Raw genomic sequence first — 15,657 nt, forward strand, 5'->3', positions numbered from 1 at the left:
TATTTATTAAAAACTCAGTGTCATTCACAAAATATATTTAGAGCTAATTTTAATTTCTGTTTCACTTTGTGCTTCAAATATATATGTATATTTACTTGTGCAGTTACCCCTAGAATATTTAATGTTATTTCGTTCTTGTGTTCTTCCAGCTCTAGCCTTTGTGTATATCTCTCCCATCTCCTGCCATGGCTACTGTGAGAATGCCCTGTGTGCCCTGTGCACTTCCACACCCCAGCAGCTTCCTTTTGTCTTGATGTGAATTCTTTAAATGCCCTCTTCACATTGCAGTGGTTACCCTTGGGTAGCCTTGACTGCTGTAATTCTTCCATAGATTTCTGCCACAATCAAAATTCTGTCATGTTTGCACGCAATATTTGGTGAAAGAGTTCCTTAGTTACCTAGAAACCAACTTGTTTTTCTTTTTTTTGGCGGAACTGGGGATTGAACTCATACCCTTGCGCTTGCTGGGGAAGCGCTTATTTTACTGAACCATCTCCCCAGCCCCGCCTGCTTGTTTTTCTAGTCCCATACTTCATATTTTCTTCTTGTATCCTTTTTAGTTTGGTGGCATTCTTGTTTTTGTTTCTGTAAGTGCATCATTTATTTTATGCTCACATAGAATGCAGAACCGTCCTGCATATCGTTCTTCCTCTAGAGAATGCTCCCTCAGTTTTGAACTTAATTCCACTACTATTTCCTCCCACAAACTTTGTTCAAGTTCCACAGTTAGGCAGATATACTTCCTGCTGAGCTAATAATTAGGACATGTCTTTATCTTAGCAGTTACCATATTTTATTATAATAATCTCTGTTATGTGTCTGATTCCCTTCCACACTGTGAGCTTCTTTAGAACAGAAGATATATTTCTCTTCTTCATCTTTGTAACTGTATTGCTTAGCAAGGTCCTTCTCCAGTTCAAGAATTCAGCAATTTCAGGTAGGGGAAATGAGGTTATCTACTTTGTTATCCCTCAGCCATAGTTCTGTCATCTTGTCACCTGCCATTAAATTATGTTTAGTGATTTTGCAAGTGGCAGAAATCCTTTATTTAAATATGTGATTCCAGAAAGTATATATCCCTGCTTGAGGTTTTTTGCTTTCCATTTGTCTAATAAACAATAGTCCATTCTATTCAGTAAGATAATTACACATGCCGTTTTCAACTTGTATAATTTTGGCTAATCTCTTATTTTTTTCTATATTTAATTAAATGAAAGATTCATCCTAGCATTATATAAGCGAATAGTTGAAAGTTTGGTAGTAAGTACAAAATTTTCAGTAGCGAAAGAAGTCATCATTTATAGTATTAATTCTCATGTAACTCTTGCAGAGGTATTGACTGATGACTTCATTAATATGAAAAAAGTTCTACACAGTATATACATCTTCCAAGAAAATCAATGCTTCTAAAATGAATCTTTATGTAAAAACCCATTTCCTCATTTAGGGATGAGCTATGAGTTCCTCAGAGTTGTTTTGATGTTTGTTGGGTATGGGTTTTTGCTTTCATTTTGCTTTGCAGTCTCTTATATTATTTGGGAAGATTCTCTGTTGTCATATGACTTACATATGAGATATTAAGGCACATGAAACTCATAAAATATCACAATTTTTAATTATAATTCATAAACTGAATGTTAATTTTATTTCATAAATTTAAATTATCTAGAATAACAATATATGATACAAAAGTAAATATAATAACAGTCAAAATATATTGAATTCCTCAGGAATTATGTGAAAATTTCAGATCATTCCATCTTAAACTCCACTTAATCTCTCTTTTATAGATGAGAAAACTAAGGCTTAGCTGGATTGGATATCAGATAGCACAATGAAAATCATATGGACAGTATATAGTAGTGAGGCAGGATTTGACTCTGGCTTAAGTCCATGTTTTAAAATCTTTGTGCTGGAATGGCCTGATAGCTCAGCAGACTAAACGCCTGCTGAGGTATAGGTTGGATCCCCAGTAAACTGTGCTGGCCCTGCCCTTGGGGTATGCTGAGACAGCGATTGAGACTGGGTGTGGTGGCACACACCTGTAATCCCAGTGCTTGGGAGGATGAAAACAGGAGGATCATTATGAGTCTGATTTATGTAGTGAGACCCTATAGACCTTGTATCCCCTGTACTAAAAAAAAAAAAATCTTTGTGCTTAAAGTCCTATTATTTGTCTAAACCATATAATGGTGCTCTCCCAGGCATATGTGCATTTATTTACTGGGGCAGAGAGTGGGTTGGGGACTGAATTCTTGAATGTTCATCAACATGAATGATTTTATTCTGGGCAGGATTTTAATGTTTTGTTGACAGACTAAAACATAATTGCTTTAAAATAGAAATAGACAAAAAGTTCTAAATATTAAAACAGAAACATTAAATCTGCTGGAAGAGAGAACAGGTAGAACTCCTAAAGTAGCAAAGGCTTTATGAACAATACCCTGGTTGCATAGAAACTATCACAAAGAATCAACAACTGGGATCTTATCTTATTAAAAAGGTTTTGCATCAGAAGAGAAACCACCAAAAGGAGAAAAAACAAACCACTGAGGGGGAAAATTCTTTTTCTCCTTGTTCCTGAGATAAGAGACTAATATCTAGAATCTATAAACAAATTTAAAAAATCGGATGCCCCAAATTTAAAGACATATTCCAAAAAGTAGGTCTCTGAAATGAAGATACTTTGCAGATGAGGAAGTAGAAATGACACATAATATGTTAAAAAAAGTTCAACATTGCTAGTCATTCAAAAGATGCAAATTAAAACAAAACTGAGATTACATTTTACTCTAGAAACAATGGCTATTATCAAGAACTCAACAAATAGCAAATACTAGAGAGGCTGTGGGGGGAAAAGAACCCTTCTCTACTGTTGGTGAGAACATTGAGTGGAATAATCACTACAGAAATCACCATTGGGATTCCTCAAAAAATAAAACTGGAGGTTCCATTTAAATCAAATATTATTTTTCTTGGTATCTTTCCAAAAGAACTAAAAGTAAGATGCGCACCCCAGTAAGATGTGCACCCCCATATTTATAGCAACACAGTTTGAAATAGCTAAATCTCAGAAAGAGCTCAAATGCCCATTAGCCAATGAATGAATAAAGAAGATATGTGTTCTTTTTCATATATTGGAGTCATAAAAAAGGATAAATTTGAGACATTTCTAGGTAAATGGATGGACCTTGTTACCATATTCTTAAATACATTGAACATGTCTATTAAAATTGCATTGTTTCTCTGGTGTGAGAAACTGAGATGTTAAATAAGTTCCAAAATATATAACAGATATTATAAAGCAGGAATAAAATATTTAAATGACAAGAAGGTGGAAGAAAGAAAAGAATGAGAAAATAAGGAAAACATGGAAACAAGGTTTTTGTAAAGAGGATGGGCAGAGGGGTTGAAGGGAGGGAGGGAAAGGAGAAAAAGAAACAAGATAAAGGCACAAATTCTCAAAGATGAATGTGATCCTTATGCATACTAAAAATGAACCAATACACTTAAGTAGTTCAAATTTTGCTCTGGTCTCATGGAAATATGTGAAGACTTTACTCTTGCTCTTTTATAAGTTTAAGGTCTATCTGCACTTCAAACCTAGAAGACCATATGTATCAAGCTATCTAAGTTGGACCCAACAAGAGAATATACACATTTTCAGAAATACTACATCATATAGTAGTATTGTATTCCTACAATGATATGCCCATTGTGACTATAAATTTGCACTATATACTAGTTATACTACTAAAAATGCTGTTTTACAAGTTTCTAAACACACAAACATTAACTTACAGACAGCATGACAGAGAATTCAGGGGATGGGGTATAGCTGAAGTACAAATGTTGCCTACCTGGCAAGCACAAGGTCTTGAGTTCAATTGTTGGCAAGCAAACAAACAATCAAACAAACAAAGGGAAAGAAAGGAATAAGAGAAAAGTACAAAAAAGAAAAGAAGAAAGATAAAAAGTTCAGAAAAGAAAAGAGAATTTATTCTTTTTTTGGTGGTACCAGGGACTGAACTCAGGACCCTGTGCTTGCCATGCAAGCACTTATTCTACTGAGCTATCTCCCCAGCCCTTGATAATTTATTCTTAAACTATCCAGTGAATTAAATATTGTCTTATACTGGAAGCATGAAGAAAATCTATGTAAAGGGATTGTAATTCTGTAACAGGTATCAGTCAATATGGAGTCTAGTTCTACAGAAAACAGAGTTTCTAGCTTCTTAAAATTTTCAAGTAAATTGTCCAGATTTTGTCAAATACTGACCTTACAGCTGAATAGGGAAGATTCAAGGACAGAGAAGAATAAAGAAGTAAAAATGAAGAAATAAATTTAAAGAATATTATTTATTCTTAACATTGAACTAAGTATATGCTTTCCAAAAAATGTATTGAGTTAAAGGATGTACATGTGACTGTTATCTTTTGTCAGAGTTATAGGTTCTGTTTACCAAATAATTTGTGATCATCTCTTAAAGCAGCGTACAAATGTATATACATCCTATGAATGTTCTTTTGCAAAGGAGGAAAATAATAAAAATACTAACAACATCTATGAAAGTTGATAACAATGTGCATTAGTGTATCTATTATAATTTTTAGACTAGTTTTAAAAATGGTAAAATTAAGTTTACTTATTAAAAGTAGAATGGTGCTTATATTAGTCTTCCTCCTATTTCTAGACACAGTAAAAATGCACACAAATTAAAGGACAAAGACTGGGCATGTTGACACATGCCTGTAATCCCAGCGCTTGTGAAGCTGAAAACAGGAGGATCACTATGAGTCTGATCTGTGGAGTGAAACTCTGTAGACCTTGTACTAAATACATAAAAAGAAAGCAAGATTTATCTTAGTTTCCAGTGAGTTCTGTCCACAACAGGCTGATGTATTGGTCTGGGCTGGTGGAAACTGCCTTGTGGATTGTTCTGGCAGAGGATGGAACAGTCAACCCACAGAAGCCAGGAAGACAACAGAGAAGGGATAAAATACACTCTTCCAAGCTCCACCTTTCCCACTATTCTGCTTTTCCCAGGCCCCACCATCTAACAGTACATTCAGTTTTTGAACGCTTCCATGGGTGAATCCACTGAGAAGTACACCAGAATCCAATTCCCCTCCAAAAGATGACATCCGATGACATTTGTTGAGTGGGCATTTTGCATCTAAACTGTAAAACCACTTACATTTACATAGCTGACTGTAGCCCTGCAGACTAGTTCCAGGACATTCTACCTTGGAGTTAGCCTCTTAATGATTTCTAAATAATACTGTAAATTTTTTTTAATTAAAAAAATGTTTTACAGATTTTAATAGGCAAATTCTAAAATACCACTTCAAACATGTTGGTGTCCAGAAAAAAAAGATGAAACTGGATTCAAAAGGACCTCATGATAATTTCAGTGCTGGATCCAGGAAAGAAAATAACAGTTTTGTCCATATAGCTTAGTGCAGTTTGACCATTAGACATAGGTAAAACAAGATAAATTTGCCATTTAGACATTAATTACAATTTAATCCTATGATTGGGCTAATCATCTTGCTACTTACATAAATGAAAGAAGTTATACACAAGCACTAAGCCAATTCTGTTTTGTTTCATATTTGAATATTAAGAAATCTCATATTTTTACAAAATTTTTATAGTAAAAGCTTGAGGCAATTTATTGTCACAGATGGTGTTCATGACAGGTGTCAAGTGGCTAGAATTCTATTCTTTTCTAATTAGCTTTTTGACCTTAAGGACGCCAATTCACCCCTTTCAGTTTCTACTTACTTATTTATGAAATGATGGACAAAAGAGGCTTTGTCTATTTTTAGCATCACTTCTATAGCTAATGTTTCACTGGCTTATATTACTCTTTCTGTACTTGATGGTTCCTTTCAGGTACCATGTCCTTTCTGTATCATAGGTTATATACAGTATTATGGCAACATTTTCATTAAATCAAATGTCTTTTATATTTAAGAATTAAAATTGAAGCAGTGTAAACATTGGATGACAAAAACAAAGTGTTCGAATTATTCTAATTCCTAAGGGTGTATGATAGCATAGCAAATAATTTTGCTCAATTTCTATATGAATAGGAAAACAGTCTTTCTCTGTATTGTTTCTCAACACAGAATACTTCTGTGATCAAATGCCCAGTTCTGACCAATTGTCCAACTCCAGCTGGGTGTCTGACAAGTCAATTGACAGTATTCAGCTACTGAAAACACACAGATGAAGGGCCTAGACCCACAGAATTATCTTGAGACGTCAATTACCAGTGCTGATCACCAGCTGCACTTCTGACTGACCAACTGTAAGTTAGAGATTCCCACACTTTCTTGGGTTCCGTCATTTGATACAATGGCTCAAAAACTCAAAAACACTATTTACTTACCAGATTACCTATTAAGATACAACATATATATCTTGGTATTAAAGGATACAACTCTAGAAAAGTTAGATGGAAAAAGAAAAGTTTTGAACAGGTTACATGAGAACAGCAGTAGAATTTCCACTTCCTCTATGGACATGCCACCTCTTAAAAAATCCACAAGTCCAGCAACCGGAAATTTCTCAACCCTTTCTTTTGGGGTATTTGAAGGCTTCATTATCTGGGCATGATTGGCCACTGGGGATAGAATCATTTTTCATCCCACTTCTCATTCCAGGTCAGGAGTGAGACCTAAAGGGCCGATACTTGAATCACGTGACTAGCTTCCTGAGCAAGCAGCCTGCGTCCTGAGAGCTTCTAAAGGATTTCAGGAGCTATGAGGCAGGAATCAGGGCAGAAGCCAAATAAATATTTTTTTATTATGTCACAATAGGGTTGATAGGAGAAGAAATATGACCAGATTCTAGCAAGACCTGCACAGATCTCCTATAAGAAGGAAGCATAGCATTCAAGATCATAGAAGTAAGAAATGTTTTATTCTTTGAAGAGAAGTTAAGAAGCCCTTTTTATGAGTCAAAAATTTTGAGCTTATGAGTTTCCAGAAATATCTGAAGAAATAACTGAAGGACAAGGCAGGAAATTATCAGTCCAGAATGTTTTAGACAACTGTTCCTAAAGCCAGTGGGACAGACTTAGAAAGTCTCAACAAAATGGGATGCATTGGCTCTTCTTAACCTTAGCTGTACATTTTCTGGGAATTGACTGATATAAAGCCTCAAACTTTTTCATTCTGTCAGCTGTTGATAAAACTCCACTTCTGTGAAACTCATGACAAACATTTTTTTTTCGTATTTGCCATTTTAAAATGTGACTAATGTGATCCCCTGAATTGTGCATGAATCCTCCAAAAATTCTGTGTATTTGAAATTCACTGAAATGAGTACTAAATGAGAAATAAATGTTCTCCAGAAATTGACTAATGTTTGAAACCATTGTATATTACAATATTGGTAAAAAAATCATAATTCAAGGTACAGATAGATTTGTTTCAAAAGGAAGTCTCCATTGTATGAGAAAAAAAATTTTTAACAAAATATGATTTTTCCAGGCATAGAGGCAAGAAAATCTCTGCAAGTATGATGGCAACTTGGGCTACATAGTGAGTTCCAGGCCAGCTGGATTATAACGCAAGACCCTGTCTCAAAAAAAAAAAAAAAAAAAAACTGAGTTTTTGGACTGACATGCAAAATGATTTTACATCATTTATTGGTTCAGCTTTTAGTTATTGGCAGCACAAACACAACGCCCACACCATAAATAAGAAATGGTTTAATTTTACTGAGAGAATTCTGTCTATGATCAGCTACTTCCAATTTAGGAAAATGTCCTAACAGAAAGACCTGGCAGAGGGAAGCTGCCCCACATGTGGCAGTCAGGAACCAGAGAAAGCAAGAAGAGCAAGAAGGACAAGGGAAGAGTTAAAATCTTCATACACATTTCCAGGTCACTCTTACGTGACACATCAGGTGGATGTTAGGATGTTCCCCTACAAGAATTTATCTGAATTTTTTTTCTCATGTGACTGGAGTTACGTTTTTATGGAGTAAGGCTGTAAAAGTAATGACCATTTTCAACACATTATGTAAAACATTTATACAACCAACAAGAACTACAGCTGTTGGTATTGGCCTTGACCATTTTGTTGACATATTGTTTGTCAGAATTTCTACTGGAGGGGCTGGTGAGATGGCTCAGTGGTCTAAAGCACCTACTTAGAACAAGCTTAGCAAAGCACAGGGACCGCGGTTCAATCCCCCAGCACCACATGCCAGCCAGCCCCTCCCCCTGGTGGGCTGAGCTGGCCACACACACACACACAAACACACACACACACATACATAAATAAATAAAATTAAAGAAAAAAAAGAACTTCTACTGGAAACTTCCTCTATTTTCTTCCCATTGAATATCATGCTCTTGGAAGGAAGACATTATGCGTGCTTGCACTTAAGCCAAAGGCAAGGCGGGGGATGCAGCTCAGTGGTGGAATGCTTGCCTACATGCACAGACAAGGGTTTAATCCTTAGTACTTAGGAATTAAAACTTGCGGACTAAGTTGCTGCTCCTGGGGAGCAGGCATTCACGTAAATGCCTTGGACCATTTCTGCCCAGGTTATGTGTCTCTTCTCTCAATTTGTTTATTGACTCACTTATATTTGTATGACTTCATAGTCATTTTATACTTCTGAGAACAATCTAATGCTAGTTTGTTTTGTCATTTTATGAAATTTTTGCTTTGCTTGTTTTTGACACTTTCTTAATTTCTGGCACAATGCACACTTCTGCCTCATTTGTGTGTTTCCTAACTCAGATGTGTGATTAGTCACTTTGCAGAGGTTATTGATTTATTTATTTTTGAAAGCATAAAAAGTGAATTTATTTAACTGTACTCAGCTGATAATACAGCAAGTGGGTGAATAATTCATGCTATAGCATGCTGAATGAACTGAAAACAAAAAGTTGATTGGAAGGAGCCAGAGGAACTTTGTCTTGTAAGAATCAGAACCGAGGGGCTCCAAACTCATCTGGCATCTGTTCAGTGCTGTATCTGAGTTACTCTCTGCACTAAGCAGTCGTCTGCGTAGGTCTCTTTATGTGTGTGAGGTAATTGGTCAAACCGTGGCTCCTTGGCAATCCTTAGGGGCACTCGCCCCCCAAAATCTCAGTTTCCAGGATTACACAATCAGTTATGCAAGGCACACACTTGGCATACAGACAGTACATCATTGATTGTACCAAGTCCAATCTGGCTTTGATGGAAAAGTTGATAAAGTTGGTATCAGCCAGGATATGAAAAAGGAGGCCCAGCTGTGTGTTATACTGGAAGAATAAGCAGGAAGGATCTTGGGGGACTTCTCTTTCCTTTAGAGTACTGGGATCATTCTTTTCTTTCTTTTTAGGTTTTAATCTATCCTTTTCTTTTAGTCTCTCATCTCTGAGACTAAGCATTTTGCTTCATGGTCACATAATTTCTTGTTTTCTTTTGTTTCCCCATGTTCATGCCACTGTTCTGATTCTGCCTACAAAGGTTATTTAAATAAGTTTTTTACATCAATGGTGCTAATCCCAGTTTTATTTACTTTTTCCTTTTCTTTCTCCTCCATTTAAGTAGAGGGATTTATTGATCTCATCATGATTTTTTTAATCTTTTAAATTTTACAGTTTTTGAGTCATTAGATTTAGGTAGAACTCATGAAAATAACACTTAGGTAGATTTATATCATTTTGTGTAATTGCAGTTAATCTCTAAATTATTCAATGGAAACAGTTGATTTCTGCTTATTTATGTGTGTATACTTGCCCTTATTTCTACAATTTTGCATTTCCTTTTAATCTTCATTTTTCTTTATTTCATGTTTCTCTTATTAAATTTTAAAAGTTTCCTTAATTTTCTGTTCCATTTCTGGTTTCATAACTATACAATATTTGAATTTCTAATAGGTTACCCTCAAATATTTAATCTGTACAATCACCTGAATGCAATCTAAAAAGTAATCTCTTGTCTTGCAAAATAAAGAATATCCACAATTCAATTCTTTGTGTGATTTTCTTCCCAACTTTTATATTTTGTACTTAAGTTTTACTTATTTTATAAATCACCTACGTTTTAACTGTTATTATTGCTTTAATATGAAAATCTTACATAATTTCACTAAGGTTGCCAATTCTTTCCTTTTTTATTCTTTTTCACTTCTGAATGGTTGGTTTTATAGTGATAATGAGTTGTAAAACAGTCATGTAACATGCATGATAGTGATCATACAGTCTCTTATTTTATAGCTTAGTATTGGTCTAGCAGTCAGAATCAAGAGTTTTCTTTTTGGTAAAGTGACGATATGTTGCTTTGTCTTCTAGTCCCTGTTATTTTTCTGAAATAGCCTGACATATGGATAACTATCATATAATAATTTGTAGGAAACAGTAAACTCTACCTACATGATTCTTAGTACTTTCTCTTTTGGTTTGGTGATCTACTGTTTAACAATATTGGATGTAACTAGACATTTAATTTTATTTACTCTGTGACTCAGTAATGTTCAGTATGAAAATACACAATCTATTACAAATATGGGATACCTTCCCAGCCATTATTTTTTATTTTCTACACCATTTTTTTGTATTGTTACAATCTGGAAAGTTTATTTTAAAACTGAAACTTTCTCTAATTATTTATGTTTGCGCCACTGTCTTGACAATAGCAATTACCTCTCTCATTCAACAATTGATTGAGAACTAATATAAGGTACAAAGGGAAAAATAAATTTAAAGCATATATACACATAAACATGACTATGAAAATTTGAGATCACTGGAAAGATATAAATAATTTGAGCAGATACTCATATATTACTAATTCAAGAATAAGACTTTGCTATAATTTGAAGCAAGCAAAGCTGGTATCTTTTTACTTTAACTTTACTGTAGTATTTATTCTGCTTAAGGAATGACTAATTATTATTCTTTTTTTTAAGGGGCAGTAGATCTAAAGTGGGTATTCCAGTGCCCTGACACTCTCTCTACAGATATGTGAGAAGTTTACTTACACAACAGGTAGAAAGTGCTATACACTTTGGGCAGAGGCAAATTTGAAATTCTTCCCTTTCCATAGGCACAGGTGCCTGACAGCTAATTATCAACTCTTTAGAAATAATAAGAGGATTGTGAGAAATACAAAATCACTGAGGTGAAAAAGCTGCATGAGAATTACATGAAGCTGCCAAGAAGCTTTAGATTTTCAGCTTAGCAAACAACTTGATTATTCACTAAGGCTAGCAAAAACGAAAAACGTATTTGAAGAGTCACACTGGGAAGATAAATATGCTACCCATCTGGCAGTAAAGTGGAGGTTTCATGTGAAATAGGGAGCTAACTCTAGAGCCAATGTTGGGTTTATACAGATACGCAGACTCCTACTGCAAAAGCTTAATATGCGAGTATGACGCTCATCTTGCTGAAGTCTGTGCTTCCATCACTGACTTGGAGAAAACAAGCTGTCATGAATCATACAAATGCAAGGAAGTGAATTGTGTCCACAAACAGAGAGTTTGGAGGTACATTCTTCCCAACTTGTGTCTCAGACAAGAATCTAGTCACATCCAATGTCTTCTCTGCTATCTTGCAGAGGACTTTGCTAAGCCATAACCAGTCTCCTGACCATGATAATCCTTGTTATCACATGATGTTTGTGACAATTATGCTATTTAGCAACAGATGACCAATATATCTGATTTTATTAAGTTACTTGTTTACATGTCTATTCAATCAAGATATACTCAGGTGTTAAGCAGGATATGGTGCTAAGCCAAACTCCATAGCCTAGTGGATCAAACACTCACTATATTGTCCAACAAATTAGAGAGAAAGTAGCACCATGCTGGAGCTACAAAAGACCTTCTGGAAGATAAAATACCTAATTAAATAAGAATATTGAATTTTTCTACATGAAAATAATGTAAAAAACATAGTGTTTCAGAAAGGGAAATTTCAAATAATGATCAATAAAACTGAACATAGATAAGCCTGGCAGTTGATGTGCTTGCCATGCTGGCATGGATGCACGTGTATTTAGTAAAGAAGGGAGCCAGCAAAGGGAAAGCTCAAGGGGGAAATACCAGATTAGGTAAAATGATTCTTATAAGTCATTTTGAAAAGTATAGGCTGCATCCTAGTTGAGATTTTTGTGTAGATTTCAATTTGTCATGGTGTTTTGTTTTCTCTTTCTCTTTCACTTTTTGATTTTTTTTCAAAATTTTATTGATAAACAGCAATGTGACAGTTTCAAATCAAATCGGAAGTACAGATTCAACAAATAACACACTGCATATATTCTTCTTAGTGGTTAATTGCTATACAAGATGCGGACTTGAGATCCTATTTACAAACACCATTAGAACAAATCATTCTATTCATTAAGAGAATGCAACTATATATCTATCCTAACCACTTTGAATACACAGATACAAAATGGACATTCATCTGTCTACCCCATTTTTCTAAGTTCCGTTATTGAATATTATAGGTGTGTAAACTCAGCAAAATATTCTAAAAGAGTCCAGTAGCCCATAATAGCATTGGGTCTTCTGTTCAACTGGCAATGTCAGAAATTATTGACCTGAGTCCCCCACAGCTCAACATAACAGCATGGCTTTACTTCCTGTATTTCATCTTCATACTTTTCTACTGGATGGTTAAAACCAAGGTAAAGCAGGCCCTATGCAACAAGAGTTGTAGCTTTTTGGTCTGAGAAGGTCAGTGAAATCCCCTCAGGATTTATCCTGAGATCCTGTACCTCAGATTGTAGAACCTTTGTCAGTGTCAGCCATGTGAATGAGTCACAGCCATTGCTTGGCCAATGTGCTCTCTGTGAAAGCCTGAGAGAGTGTCTTCTCCCCAAGTGACTCTCCTTAGGTGCACTTCACTTCATCGATCACTTTCCTCTTTGACCCCATAATCTTCTTGATCAGAAAATTTGGGACACTACCGAGGTACATGACATTACAGTACAGGTTCTCATATGTCCTGAGTCTTAATTGACCTTGGAAGGTTAGGGCCAAAATGTTGGCTTTCCTTGTAGCCCTCCTTTTTCCCTAATTTTGGTCTGCAAACTTAGGTTGTTAACCATCCAGAAGACAAGCTTATTGTTATTATCAAACGATTTAGGCTATTAAGCTTAACCTCACTATCTCACTGCATTTCAAACATCTTAGGCATAAAAAGGAACCGGTATTTTTCATCAAGTATTGATATGTTGAACTTTAAGTCCCTACATAATATGATAATAAAACATTTAAAAATTAGATTATATTTTAAAAATAGGATAAAAAATTATATACTTCTCATGTTTGCACATAAGTCCAAAAATCTTACCATATACAACCTTGAAGCAGGACAGTCCCACAATATTCCTTTTCCTGTCTCTTGCTTTCATTCACCACCCCTTTCTTCTTGAACATCCACTTACCCGAGAGACATCATAGCAGTAACTGGCATGTCATGATAAGCTGCCCATATTCAGAATACCAGAATGACAGGCACTCCAAACATGAAACTACTATTACAAATTACCATCTGCAGTTTCACTAAAGATTTTGGATCATAAAGGACATAATAGGCTACTTTGTCTTTTTAAAAAAATCATTCCTGCCCCAGTTTACTGCTTCACCTTTTTTTTTTGTATTGTTTTTAATGCATTTGGTACAGTGTCTCACTATCTAGCTCAAACTCATAGTGATCTTCCTCTTTTTAGCCTCAACAACACTGGGATTGCAGGTGTGCACCACTACACTCAGTCTCCATATCCCCTCAGTGTGCCTAAGGGCGGGACCAGTGGGGCATGTGGTGCAAGTGATCAAATCCTGGTCCCTGCTCTTGCTTACTCAGGTGGTTAGTCCACTGAGCTATCTCACTGGACTTTCTCCTTCAACTTTCTTCCAGGATGTAAACATTGCCTGATTTGGAACAAATAAACGACAAAGGTAATGTTTCAGAACTCATGTCTAATATTATAATTGTTTTCATAGCCATGTAGTTTGCAAAATTCACAGCCAAAAGATTTCAGTAACATGGAGCACTGTTTTTCGATTATCACTATGTATGAGTACTATCTGGGATCTTTACAGATTCAGTATGTGTGGGAAGGACAAGAGTTTCTGAATTTCTGGCAAGTCCTAAGTGATGACAAGTTGGTTAATGAATCACTCAATATTAGTGAAAGTAGGGAATCACAAAGCTAAGAGATTTCAGGTGTGTTTGTGGCAATGTAGTAAGACTCATTTATGTTTGGAAAATGTTAGCCCATTAAGGAATGCTTTGGCACTCCCTGAAATAAAAATAGGTTTAGTGACCCAATTCCCATTCTTAGATGACATATTATAAATTAGAATGAGCTGGAGGACATGATGTTAAATAGAATAAGTCAGGCACAGAAAGACAAATACTACATGTACCTTTGATGTGAAAGCTAATAAGTTGATTCTTAAAGCAGTAGAAAGTAGAATGGTTATTATCAGGGCCTGAAAGAATAAAAGAGAAGTAAGAACAGAGAAGGACTGGAAATCAGGTGCAGGGGTACACTTGAATTGGAGGTATACCATCTAGTGCTCTGTAGTACTGTAGGAGAACTGTGACCTACAACATAAAATTGAGTGTTATATTATAAAGAACTAACAGAAAAGGTTTTGAATGATCACGTCTTAGTTACTTTTTCTCATTGCTGAGCCTAAATACCCAACAACCAAAGTTTATTTTGGCTAACCCTTTGTATAAGTTTCAGTCCATAGCTGTTTGGCTCCAAGGCAGGGTGGCACAACACAAGAACATCAAGGAGGGGAAAGAGTTCATGTTGTGGCAAGCAGAAGTCAGCAAAATGGGAAGCAGTGAAGTAGCAACAAGCCTCAGAAGCCGCCCTCTCTTTCTCCCTTACATTCTGTCCAGATTACATACCCTTGGGTGGACCGTTCCATCATCCACAGCTAGAGCCATGCCAACCCAATCAGTGTAGTTACTTAGTAATAACACACCCTTAATCCCAGCCTCACACACACTAGATCCATCTGCCTCTGAAAAGACCCACATATGACCTATAGACTTTAGACACAAACCACAATAGATTCAAAGAAAACTTTGAGGTGGAAATGTGCATGCAGGAATTGTATTGGGAAACATTCTTTTGATCAGCTGCTGTGGAAATGTGAAGGATTTCACAAAACTGGGCCACAAGGAGCTCTAGAGGTGGGATGAGCCTAAAGAGTTGCTCCAATATGAGGCAACATGGGCAGATTCACTCACACAACACCTAATACAGTGATTAAGCATTGATGTTATTCCAATTGCCCCAACAGACTGCGTGTTATCATTGAGACAGTTCTCATCCAAGAGCAACCATCAGAAATTCTCCATAGCCAGTGGCCAGCTATCAACATTCTGCAGAGCTGGGGGAATAAAGCCTTTACTTCTGTAAAAGTGGTGATAGAAACCCTGCAAGAAAGTATCTTCTGTTGGGGACCACCAACTGTAAATTGAGTCTAGAGGATGTCCCAAGCTGTTCTTGCCATGCCCTTCTAGCTAGATTGGAATGAGGAAAATCATTGGATAAGGAGATTCCCTGCTTTCCTCAGGCCACAACTGAAGCCCTATGGCTAGTGGCACTGTGGCACTCATAGGGAAAGAGGAGGCCCACTGTGGATGACAGGGATCTTTATAA

Source organism: Octodon degus, unplaced genomic scaffold, assembly GCF_000260255.1.
Source record: "Octodon degus isolate 3935 unplaced genomic scaffold, OctDeg1.0 scaffold00267, whole genome shotgun sequence".
Taxonomy (NCBI): domain Eukaryota; kingdom Metazoa; phylum Chordata; class Mammalia; order Rodentia; family Octodontidae; genus Octodon; species Octodon degus.